Source organism: Giraffa tippelskirchi, chromosome X (genome assembly GCF_054371585.1).
Source record: "Giraffa tippelskirchi isolate mGirTip1 chromosome X, T2T-mGirTip1v1.2.pri, whole genome shotgun sequence".
Classification (NCBI taxonomy): Eukaryota; Metazoa; Chordata; class Mammalia; order Artiodactyla; family Giraffidae; genus Giraffa; species Giraffa tippelskirchi.
The window spans coordinates 48,054,861-48,065,752 of NC_137289.1; the positions used below are offsets into that span (position 1 = coordinate 48,054,861).

A 10,892-nucleotide genomic window follows, 5' to 3' on the forward strand; every position below is an offset into this window, starting at 1 on the left:
TGGAACCTCCATCTGGATATTATAAACATAGATATGGAACATAGATATGGAGAGATTCAGAAATCATCATTATATAACTATTTGCTATATATAATGAGAGAGAGGGAGTGATCTTGAATAACATTTGTGTTTCTTATTTGCACAGCTTGGTAGACAATGGTATCTTCATTAATATAAAGAACATATAAGAGGAGGAGCATAGCAGGTAAGAGATCATATGGTCCTTTGGACATGCTGATTTTCAGATACCCATGGGGCATCCAAATAAAGATGTTCAGTAGCATTTGAATGTATAAATATGATGTTCTAGAAAGAGAATGTATAAATATGATGTTCTACTTAGTTGGTGATATACTGATGGCTGCTGAAGTAAAGGAAATAGGTGAAATTGCTCAGGAATAGTGTGTAGAATAAGAATAGGTGCTAAGACAGAGCCATGGTGAATACCGACATTTAGTGACTAGCAGAAGTAGAGGTCCAGCAAAAGAGATCAAGGGGGAACTAGAAAGGTATAATAAGTGTCATAGAAGCCAAAAGAAGAGGATATTTCAAGGGAGAGAGGTCAACTGTGTGAAATGCTAAAGGTTGAGAGATCAAGTAATTTTTATTAAAGAAGACAAATGCCCATTGAATATTTATTGAATATTTACTTGATTTTCACTTGCAATTTTCTGGACACAAAGGACTCTAAAAATACCAAACTTGAAAGCTAGAAAAAGCACTGAAAATCAGTGCCTTGTTTTCCACCCATCTGGTCACTAATACACCTTCCTCAAGTTCACCAATTACTCTGTGTGCTCCAACACCTTGTTTTCCCCCTTGCCCCTGAGCTGCCCAGACAAGGAAATCACCTGGCTACTTGTTGGAACACTTGCAATCAATTCAAGCAAAGGAAAAAAAAAACCCAAAAGCTTATGTCCTAATGGAACTTATCATATAGGCCTCCCCAGGGTGCAGAGGTTTATGCGCTGTGCCTGGACTATGTTAAGAAAATTAAAACTGAGTTTGTAACAAAAGAGCCAAAGTGTCAAGTCACTAAAAGCAGAAAATTCCACTTGCAACACAGATGCCCACTCTCACACTGGTTTATGATGAGAGAAAGTGAAGATTTATAATATGCTTTCTATAAAGTTGTGACAACCATTGAGCTGGGACCTCTGGGGCTGCCTAGAGGTTCCGCTTCATTATGCAGGGAGAGCGGCCAAAGTGTTAAGTCACAGAGCAGGCTTTGTCTTTAAAAGGGCCACCTCTAACACCTGGCCTTTTTCAATATTTATACTAGAATTGTAGCAAGAAGCTGGCTCCTCAGTCCAAGCTCAAGCAACATTTGTCATGTACCAATGGCAAATGACTTGTTTATATTCACTCTTCTGACATCCTTGAATGTTATACAAGCTAGTATAAGCTAGGTTATGGTGCAACAAGGAGCAATCTCAAAATTCTAGCGACTTATAATAAACATATTTCTTGTTCTATATGTCCAAAATAGGTTGGTGGGAGGGCAGTAGGGAGAGCTCTATTCTTAAGTAGATCTTAGTTGTCCTCACTTTAGGATCCTGGCTAACAGGTAAGGAGCCATATGGGATGTTGCCAGGTAACACATCATATGGAAAAGGGAAAGTGGAAAGGCAAGCACTCATTCTTTCAGCTTCCGCCTAGAAATGACACATGCCACTTCTATTCATATTTCACTGGCCAAAGCAAGTCATATGTCACAGCCTGATTTTAGAAGGGTGGAAAAGTGTCATCTTTCTATAGGTAGAGACAGTACAGGGAGGGACACCAAATGTGATTGGAAAATATATAGTCTACCAGAGAAGACACAAAAATATATGTTAAACCTTGAATACATTACATAATAGGTGCTCTCTGAACACAAAGATCTAGGTAGTGGTTATGAGACTATTCACTGCCAACTATCTGCTTGCTGTTTCAGAATCCACCATTGAAGATTCCTGTTATGGAGTTAAAACAATAAAGACTACCAGAAGTCATTGGTTGCCAAAGAGAAAAAGCCTCGGGTGAGAGAGCACACTAAACTATACCGAATTAATACAGTATTCAGAGTAGTTGTCCTACAACAGGCTAATATTATCAAAAGCAGGGAGCACAACCCTGATACTTTATTTAATACCTAGTATATACCAGCCACTATGTTAGGCTCTTTTACATACTATATAACACTTTCTCCTTGTGGCAATTGAAGTTTAAAGATAATGCAAAAGGTCATGAGTTGCCCTTGGTCTCAAACCTGGTCCAGGAAGTCTTAATGAATGCCAGGGAGAAGTCCAGGACTTAGGGTACCAACTGGAGAAAGCAATTAAGGGGGACAGCAGAAGGACACCAGGTACTTGGGGTAAGGGAATGTTTTGCATCCCAGGAAGCAGAAGAAATCGGCCTAGAGGAAATCCCAACAGCAGGCTTGCCCAGAGCCAACTTTTTCTTAATCTGCACCTGGGGTTGGATGGTGTTCTTTTAGATGAGGGAGAGAACCAATCTGATTCTCCAGAGTCATCTCCAAGGACCTGGAGAAATTTCTCCTAGAAAACACCCGTTAGTGGAATCTGACCTGCCATCAATCAGGCTTCTGCTGATGGCTACTCGTACCCTTGTCTGATTATGGGATTAATGAATTATTAAATGTACCAGGATAGATTACACTGATTTTTAGCTCAATCTGCTGAATGGTGGATAACTCAACAGGAAAATGATATTTAAAAGTCATAATGTGTAGTACATATCTTAACAGTTTTTACAGTACATGTCTTTCAACCTCCTTGTTTTAAATTATTTCATTCTTTTTGATGCAATTTAAATGGGGTTTTTTTCATTTCTCTTTCTGGTAGTTCATTATTAGTGCATAGAGATGCAATTGCTTTATGTATATTAATTTTGTATCCTATAACTTTACTGAATCATCAGTTCTAATAGTTTTTTGTTGGAGTCTTTGGGGTTTTCTTATATAGTACGATATCATCTGCAAATAGTGACAGTTTTACTTCTTCCTTTTGAACTTGGCTGTCTTTTATTTCTTTTTATTATCTAGTTTCTGTGGCTAGGACTAATACTATGTTGAATAAAAGAGGTGAGACTAAACATCCTTGTCTTATTCCTGATCTCCAAGAAAAGCTTTCAGCTTTTCATTATTGATTATGATGTTAGCTGTGGGTTTGTCATGCATGGTCTTTATTACACTAAGGTATGTTCCCGCTCTTGGGTTTGATCCCTGGGTTGGGAAGATCCCCTGAAGTAGGGCATGGCAACCCACTCCAGTATTCCTGCCTGTAGAATCCCCATGGACAGGGGTGTCTGGCGGGCTACAGTCCATGGGGTCGCGAAGAGTCGGACACGACTGAGCAACTTAACACGGCACAGCATGTTCTCTCTATACCCACTTTGTTCAGAGTTTTTGTCATAAATGGATGTTGAATATTGTCAAATGATTTTCCTGCATATATTGAGATATTCAAATGATTTTTATCCTTTTGTTAATGTAGTGTATCACATCAATTGATTTATAGATGTTAAACCATCCTTGCATCCTTGGAATGAATCCCACTTGATCATGGTGTATGATCCTTCTAATGTATTGTTGAATTTGGTTTGTTAATATTTTGTTGAGGATTTTTGTATTTTTGTATTTATGTTAATATTTATGATATTGACCTTTAATTTTCTCTTTTTTGTGGTGTCCAGTTTTGAGATCACAGTAATACTGGTCTCATAAGACAAGTTTTCATCTTCTATTTTTGGAATAATTTGAGAAAGATCAGTATTAATTCTTTAAATGTTTGATAGAATTCACCTGTGATGTTACCTGGACCTGGGTTTTTGGGTTGTTTTTTTTTGTTTGACTCAATTTTATTACTAGTAATTGGTATTCAGATTTTCTATTTCTTCATGATTCAGTCTTAGAAGACTGCATGTTTCTAAGAATTTATCTGTTTCTTATATATTTTCTAATTTGTTAGCATACAATTATTCACAGTATCCTCTTATAATCTTTTGTATTCCTGTGGTGTTGGTTATAATTTCACCTCTTTCATTTCTGATTTTTACTAATTTGGGTTTTCTCTCTCTTTTTTTCTTGATGAGTCTGGTTAAGGTTTGTCCACTTGTTTATCTTTCAAAGAAGTGGCTATTAATTTCATTGATCTGTCTTTTTTTAGTCTCTATTTCCACTCTGATCTTTATTATTTCCCTCTTTCTACTAATTTTGGGCTTTGCTTGTTCTTCTTTTTCTATTTCCTTTCAATGTACATTTAGATTATTTGAGATCGTTCTTATTTCTTGATGTAGGCCTGTATCACTATGAACTGCTTTTGCTGTGTCCCATAGATTTTGCTACATTGTATTTCCATTTTCTCGAGGTATTTTTTATTTCCTCTTTGATTTCTTTGATTACCCATTGTTTAAACATTTAGTAACATGTTTAGTCTCCACATGTTTGTGCTTTTTCCAATTTTTCTCTTCTTCCAAGTTTCATATCATTTCAGTTGGAAAAGATGCTTAACATAATTTCAGTCTTCTTAAATTTCTTGGGACTTATTTTGTAGTCTTACATGTAATCTATCTTAGAGAATGTTCCATGTGCACTTGAAAAGATTGTATATCCTGCTACTTTGGGATGAAATGTTCTATATATAACATTAGTTCATCTGGTCTACTATGTCATTCAAATTCAATATTTCCTTATTAATTTTGTCTCTAGATAATCTATCCATTGACGTAAGTGAAGTATTAAAGTCCCCTGCTACTATTGCATTGCTGTTTATTTCTCCCTTTTGTCTGTTAATATTTGCTTTACATATTTAGGTGGTCTTATGTTGGGTGTATAAATGTTTATAAATATTATATCCTCTTATTGAATTGACTCCTTTATCATTATGTAATGGCCTTTTTTGCCTTTTGTTACAGTCTTCATTTTAAAATCCATTCTGTCTCTTATGTGTATTGCTACCCCAACTTTCTTTTCTTTGCATGGAGTATCTCTTTCTATCCCTTCACTTTCGGTCTGTGTGTCTTCAGATCTGTGGAAAGTCTCTTGTAGGCAGCATATAGGTGAGTCTTGTTTATTGATCCATTCCCTACTCTATATCTTTTGATTGGAGCATTTAATCCATTTTCATTTAAAGTAATTATTGATAGGTGTATCAGTATCAGTTCAGTCGCTCAGTCATATCCAACTCTTTGCAACCCCATGGACTGCAGCACGCCAGGCCTCCCTGTCCATCACCAATTCCCGGAGTTTACCCAAACTCATGTCCATTGAGTCGGTGATGCCATCCAACCATCTCATCCTCTGTCGTCCCCTTCTCCTCTCACCTTCAATCTTTCCCAGCATCAGGGTCTTTTCTAATGAGTCAGTTCTTCGCATCAGGTGGCCACAGTATTGGAGTTTCTGCTTCAGCATCAGTCCTTCCAATGAACACTCAGGACTTATTTCCTTTAGGATTGACTGGTTGTATCTCCTTGCAGATCAAGGGACTCTCAAGAGTCTTCTCCAACACCACAGGTCAAAAGCATCAATTCTTCAGTGCTCAGCTTTTTTTATGGTCCAACTCTCACATCCATACATGACTACTGGAAAAACCATAACCTTAACTAGATGGACCTTAGTTGGCAAAGTCATGTATCTGCTTTTTAATATGGAGTCAAGGGGTGTTAGTTGACAATCTTAATGGCTAATGGCACAAATTGGGATGACCCGGTGCCTCTATCCCATTGTATATGGACCTGCCAAATCATCTGTGGGTTAGTGTTCCCTCTCTGACACTGGAGAGATTACTTATGCCCTATGGCTCTTTAATTACTCCTTCCTACTTCTATATCCCATGCAAACCATTCTCTTGTTAACAATTCCTTCTTCATACTTGTACAATGATTAGATTATTTCTTTCTTGCTTGCATCAACCATGTAGCACATTTGCCCCTCTCTGAAACTACAACCTTGATTGGACTTTGGGGTTCCCCAAGCCTTTGCAATTGCAGACTGCATCTTTGAGTAAGGTACACATCATTTGCTCTCTCTAGATTTTAATTAGTTTCACTATGAGATAAATTCACTTAGGTATAGGAATCATCCATGTAACTTTATGCTAACTCATTCTAATTGAAGAGGATGGTATCACTATGACAGCATGTTGAAGTGGTAAACAAAATGGTCACTAGCTAGTGGGCAGGAAAGCATTGACCTAGCATCCTCTTCATATGCTCAGTCTGGCTGTTGGATTAAATCACATAGAGTACAAGGGGTCCCTGATTGCAAAATTCTCAACAAGTGGCTTCTAGAAGTGGGAGGTGAACTGAACTTCATAGCCCACGGGTAATTGTCTGTTCTTAGAGGCTACAAAATCTGAGAAAGAAGATAATGTTGCTGCAGAAGGAAAGTCTTCTGCATAAAATAAAGTGCGTGTGGGCTAAGTCACTTCAGTCATCTCTGACTATTTGTGACCCAGTGTCCTGTAGCCTGCCAGGTTCCTGCATCCATGGAATCTTCCAGGCAAGAATACTAGAATATGTTGCCTTTTCCTTTCCAGGAGATCTTCCTAACCCAAGGATCAAACTTGCATCTCTTGGCTCCTGCATTGGCAGGCAGGATCTTTACCACTAGTGCCACCTGGAAAGTCTGCATAAAATAAAGGGACATTTTATATGGCAAAAGTACATGTACATAAAAATTAATGATAAATTGTTGTTGTCAATGTTTAGTTGCTAGTCATGTCCAACTCTTTGTGATGCCATGGACTATAGCCCAGCAGGTTCCTATATCTGTGGGATTTCCCAGGCAAGAATACTGAATTGGGATGACATTTCTTTTTCAGTGGATCTTCCTGACCCAGGGATTGAACCTATGTCTCCTACTTGGTAGGCATATTCTTTACCAAAGAGATACCTGGGAAGTCTGTGATAAATTGTGGCACTAAGATAAAGAAAGATTGGTGGTTAAATCAATTGAATGCTCCTATCAACATACCAGGACCACACTGGAGTCAGTAAGGAAAGTGACTGGAGGCCATTGGGTTAGTCCTTTATGACAGAATTGATGGTACTAGATCAGGATACCTGAAGGTAATGCCAGAGTCACTTAAATTTCAAATAGAGCTACCTGTTGGAGGCTCTCAAATAATCCCAATACACTTGTGGGAATTTCTCAGCACAGGGGAAATATGTGCATTCAGGTCTCCTTGTTGTGAGAGCATATGCAGTAAGGTGGATATATAGCAAGCTATTGATAAAGGAGACTCCTTGCAAATACAAATAAGAATTGGCACAGTGGTTAGTGAGGCACTGATAGGTGAAACTATCTGCTTGTTAGTGCTTTAAGCTAATGGTAATAAGGTCCTAGTTGGGTCTAGGCATTGTCAAACCATAAATTTCTAGGACAAACTACAGTGGTGCTTCAAGTTCTGAGTGGTCTTGCTGGATGCGAGGAAATACTGACTTACTAATATTACATCAGGGAATGCATTATGGGAACATACTCCAGCATGAAGAATCAGGGAACAAAGAGCAGATAATTACCAGAATACACCACTTATCACTGCATATCCTTAACATTTTGGGGATTTTTCCTTTTCAGCCTAGCCCTGCTTTTGTTCAGTAGCATTAGGAATCCATACACAGAGTGGAGCTATGCCAAAAGCATAGCACAATCAATCATACCCTCATTTTGTGAGTTTTATGTACAGATGGTGTTGATGTATGTGTGCTGTATGCTTAGTCACTCACTCATGTCCAACTCTTTGCGACTCCATGGTCTGTAGTCCCCAGGCTCCTCTGTTTATGGGAATTCTCCAGGGAAGAATACTGGAGTGGGTTGCCATGCCCTGCTCCAGGGGATATTCCCAACCCAGGGTTCAAACCAAGATCTCCCACATTGCAAGAAGATTCTTTACTGTCTGAGCCAACAGGGAAGCCCATTGATGTATATACCCCAGGATTTTAAACATGAGATCATTCAGAAAATTGTCCACCATTAACTACTCTTTAAGATTCTCAACTAGTTAAGGGGTCCCCAGAGGTTATCTATAGGGGTAGAGCTTAGCTTCAAGGGGCAGAGATCCTAGATCATGCTGAGGCCTCTAGAGTCAGTAAGTACTAAAGGGCCTGATCCTCAGTCTTCAGTGAGATTTAGTCAGCCAGGTCCCCTATATAAGGAAGCAAGGACATGCTTCAGACATAGTCATTATGATGTACCACATTCCTCAACTCTCACTAAATAGTTATTAGAGGTCATCCTCCTAGAGCGCTTTGATCTGGCCATAAGACATGCTGGAACCTGAAGTAGGTTTGAAGCAAAAGGGAGGAGGCTAGGGCTTGGCTAAAAACATGTACCAACCTGAAGGGCTAATTCTCAAAGAAGTGTACCCAAAGTTCCAAGCAGAGAGCTTGGAGGTGAATACCATCTAGTTTGTCAACAGCAAAAGTTTCAGGTGGTTGGGCAAGCAGAAGCATTTAAATAGTAATAAAGTAAATGATCATACGAAATGGTGGCAGAAATGTGTTTCCATGAAAGTTGGTTTATTTTAAGGTGGAATCTAGTCAACAGGTGGATCAGGATTCAGCTTCTAGTAGAAAATGTTGGTACCATATGGAAATGCAACTGGGACTTCAGCCAAGAGTCCTAGAAAAACAGGGAACTAGCATACAGACCAGTGAGAGTGAGGGTGAGAGGCTTGGGGCCAAGTGTAGGCACAAAGACTAGGGCCACAAAACTCAACCCTGGTGTCTATTACCCATTGGTGAGGATGAAGTTTTCCAATGCATTGCCAGGGTGGTTTCCATTGGGTCCAAATGAGCAGAGTTCTTCCTTCAGGCTTTCAGTCCTCTTGGAAAGTTAGTCCTAGGTGTAGAAAGTGCATGGAAGTTGTTTTCATCATTGTTGGATCAGGTTTGGTGATGAGTCACCAAATGAACAAGATCTGGTTGTAGAAATTCTCAGAAGCATGAATTTATGACTGTCTGTAAAGTGGTATCACAGTTCCGCACCAGTACTTTAAACGTTAATGCAGGATATAAATCACTAAGGCTGGAGGTGAGAGAGTATGTTAACCATGTGACTTGCCTAGGTTCCTCTTACTGATGAGTTGGGTTCTTTATCTTTTCTGGGGCTTGAGAACTTTTGGCAAGGCAATCTATTGTGACCTGATCAGTGTGGCTGCAGGAGAGGCATACCTGAATTTTTTGCTTGTGGACTCTTTTGAATGGGGTGAGAGTTGTCTCGCTTCCTTGCAGCTGTATAGGGTCTTCGCTGGGTGCTGGCTGTGTGCGGTTGGAGAAGATTAGTAGAAGCTCTGGCCGGTCGCTAAGTTTCTTGCTGAACTGAAAACATTGAGTCATGACAAGGTCTGGGAGATTGTCCATCCGATCTGGGCCACTAACTTCATCCTGAATGGAGTCAGCTAGTTCTTCTTGGAAATGATCACTCTGGTTGGATTCATCATACCTTAGATTCTGAGCAAGGAGCTGAAAAGTAATGTCATCCTGCTGAGAGACATTGTCCTCTTTGTCAACCTTAGTATTCACCGGGGGGTTCATTTTCTGTTTTGTGGGCTCACCAAATGACTGTTGGAACTCAAGAAGAACGTTCTTATACTGCCTCAACAGAGCAGTAGGGTAGGAGGTGATTCTGAGTAACTCTCTATTGTGTCTTCCGGAATCAAGTGGGACTAGGCAGGATTGAGTACCAGGACTGGATACCAGTGGGCAGACAGAGGTTTTGCTCTGTGATCAGAGGGACAGCGTCATGAGCAAGTAGCCAAAGCTGTTAGCTATTAGGTCACAGAGATACGGTGAGAGCTCAGAAATGCTCAAAACTGTTATCCACCATTCAATGTTGCCTCTTCTTTAGGAAAATGCCAATATCACCCCATTTAGAAGAAATAAATTACCTGAAGACACACAGAAGATTTGGAATTAAGAAGATGAAGGAAACCATTATAGTAGATTACTTTCATCATTCCCTTGATAATATAGGGGCATTTTACCCTCAGACTAAGCCTTTGGTTCTACGTTTTCCTTCTTTATAAGAGAATCAAACAAGTTTACAATCCAAACCGATCTTAGAAATCATCCAGACCACATTCATAATTTCACAGAGAAGAGAAACAGACTCAGAGAGATAAAAATATTTACCCAAGCACACACAACCAGTTAATATCAGAGGTGTCCAAAACAGCACTTCCTCTGAGACTACAAATGTGCTTACATTACTTTGGAATAATAACAGTTCTTGGCCCTGGCTATGCCAAAATCTCTCAGGGAACCAATAGGTTTAGCATCTCCAGGGAGGTTGTTGGAAATATAGACCCTAAGGCCCCATCCCAGACCTACTGGATGAGTATTTCCATTTTAACAAGATTCTCTAGGTGTTTTGAGTGTTCACTGAAGTTTGAGAAGTGCTGCTCTAGAGAACACTCAGTCAGAAATGGAATACTTACTGGTTGAACTTGATCCTCAGTGCTCCAACCATAGTCTGCAGTGCTGTGAGGATCTGATTACTGTGCTGGTAATGTATGTTTTCTGGCTTTCTAGTCTGTCTCTGAGGTCACATGGTTGTCATGGAGATGATTAAGGCATCAGAGGCAAGATGAAGAGGTGAGATTGAGAACCTAGACAACAAGAACAAAATACTCTTAAAGTATAAAGTTCAAAATGTTCAGTTTCCCCTGCACTGATAACAAGAGTTAAGAAACCAGGAGGTGCTTAAAACACACCCCAGTGATTTGTATATTGGTTGAACGTTTCTGATACATATTTAGTTCCCCTTATTGTCCTTTCCTTGTGCTATGTAACATTTAAATTGTCCCTTTGTGGGGACAATTCAGTGTGTATCACTGAAGGCAAGATTTGATTCCCTAGGTTTTATTTGATGGCCCCTCCTCTCTAGA

The 10,892-nt window shown here is 39.5% G+C and overlaps 1 long non-coding RNA gene across 1 annotated transcript; it reads right to left on the reverse strand.

Moving 5' to 3' along the window:
• Window positions 1–8,502: 8,502 nt before the first annotated feature.
• Window positions 8,503–10,545, reverse strand: LOC145535963 (uncharacterized). The gene is made up of 2 exons (XR_014075554.1): window positions 10,443–10,545; window positions 8,503–9,893 (listed from the first exon to the last, which is right to left on the reverse strand). It is a non-coding gene; the product is annotated as an uncharacterized LOC145535963 (long non-coding RNA).
• Between the last annotated feature and the right edge of the window lie 347 nt (window positions 10,546–10,892).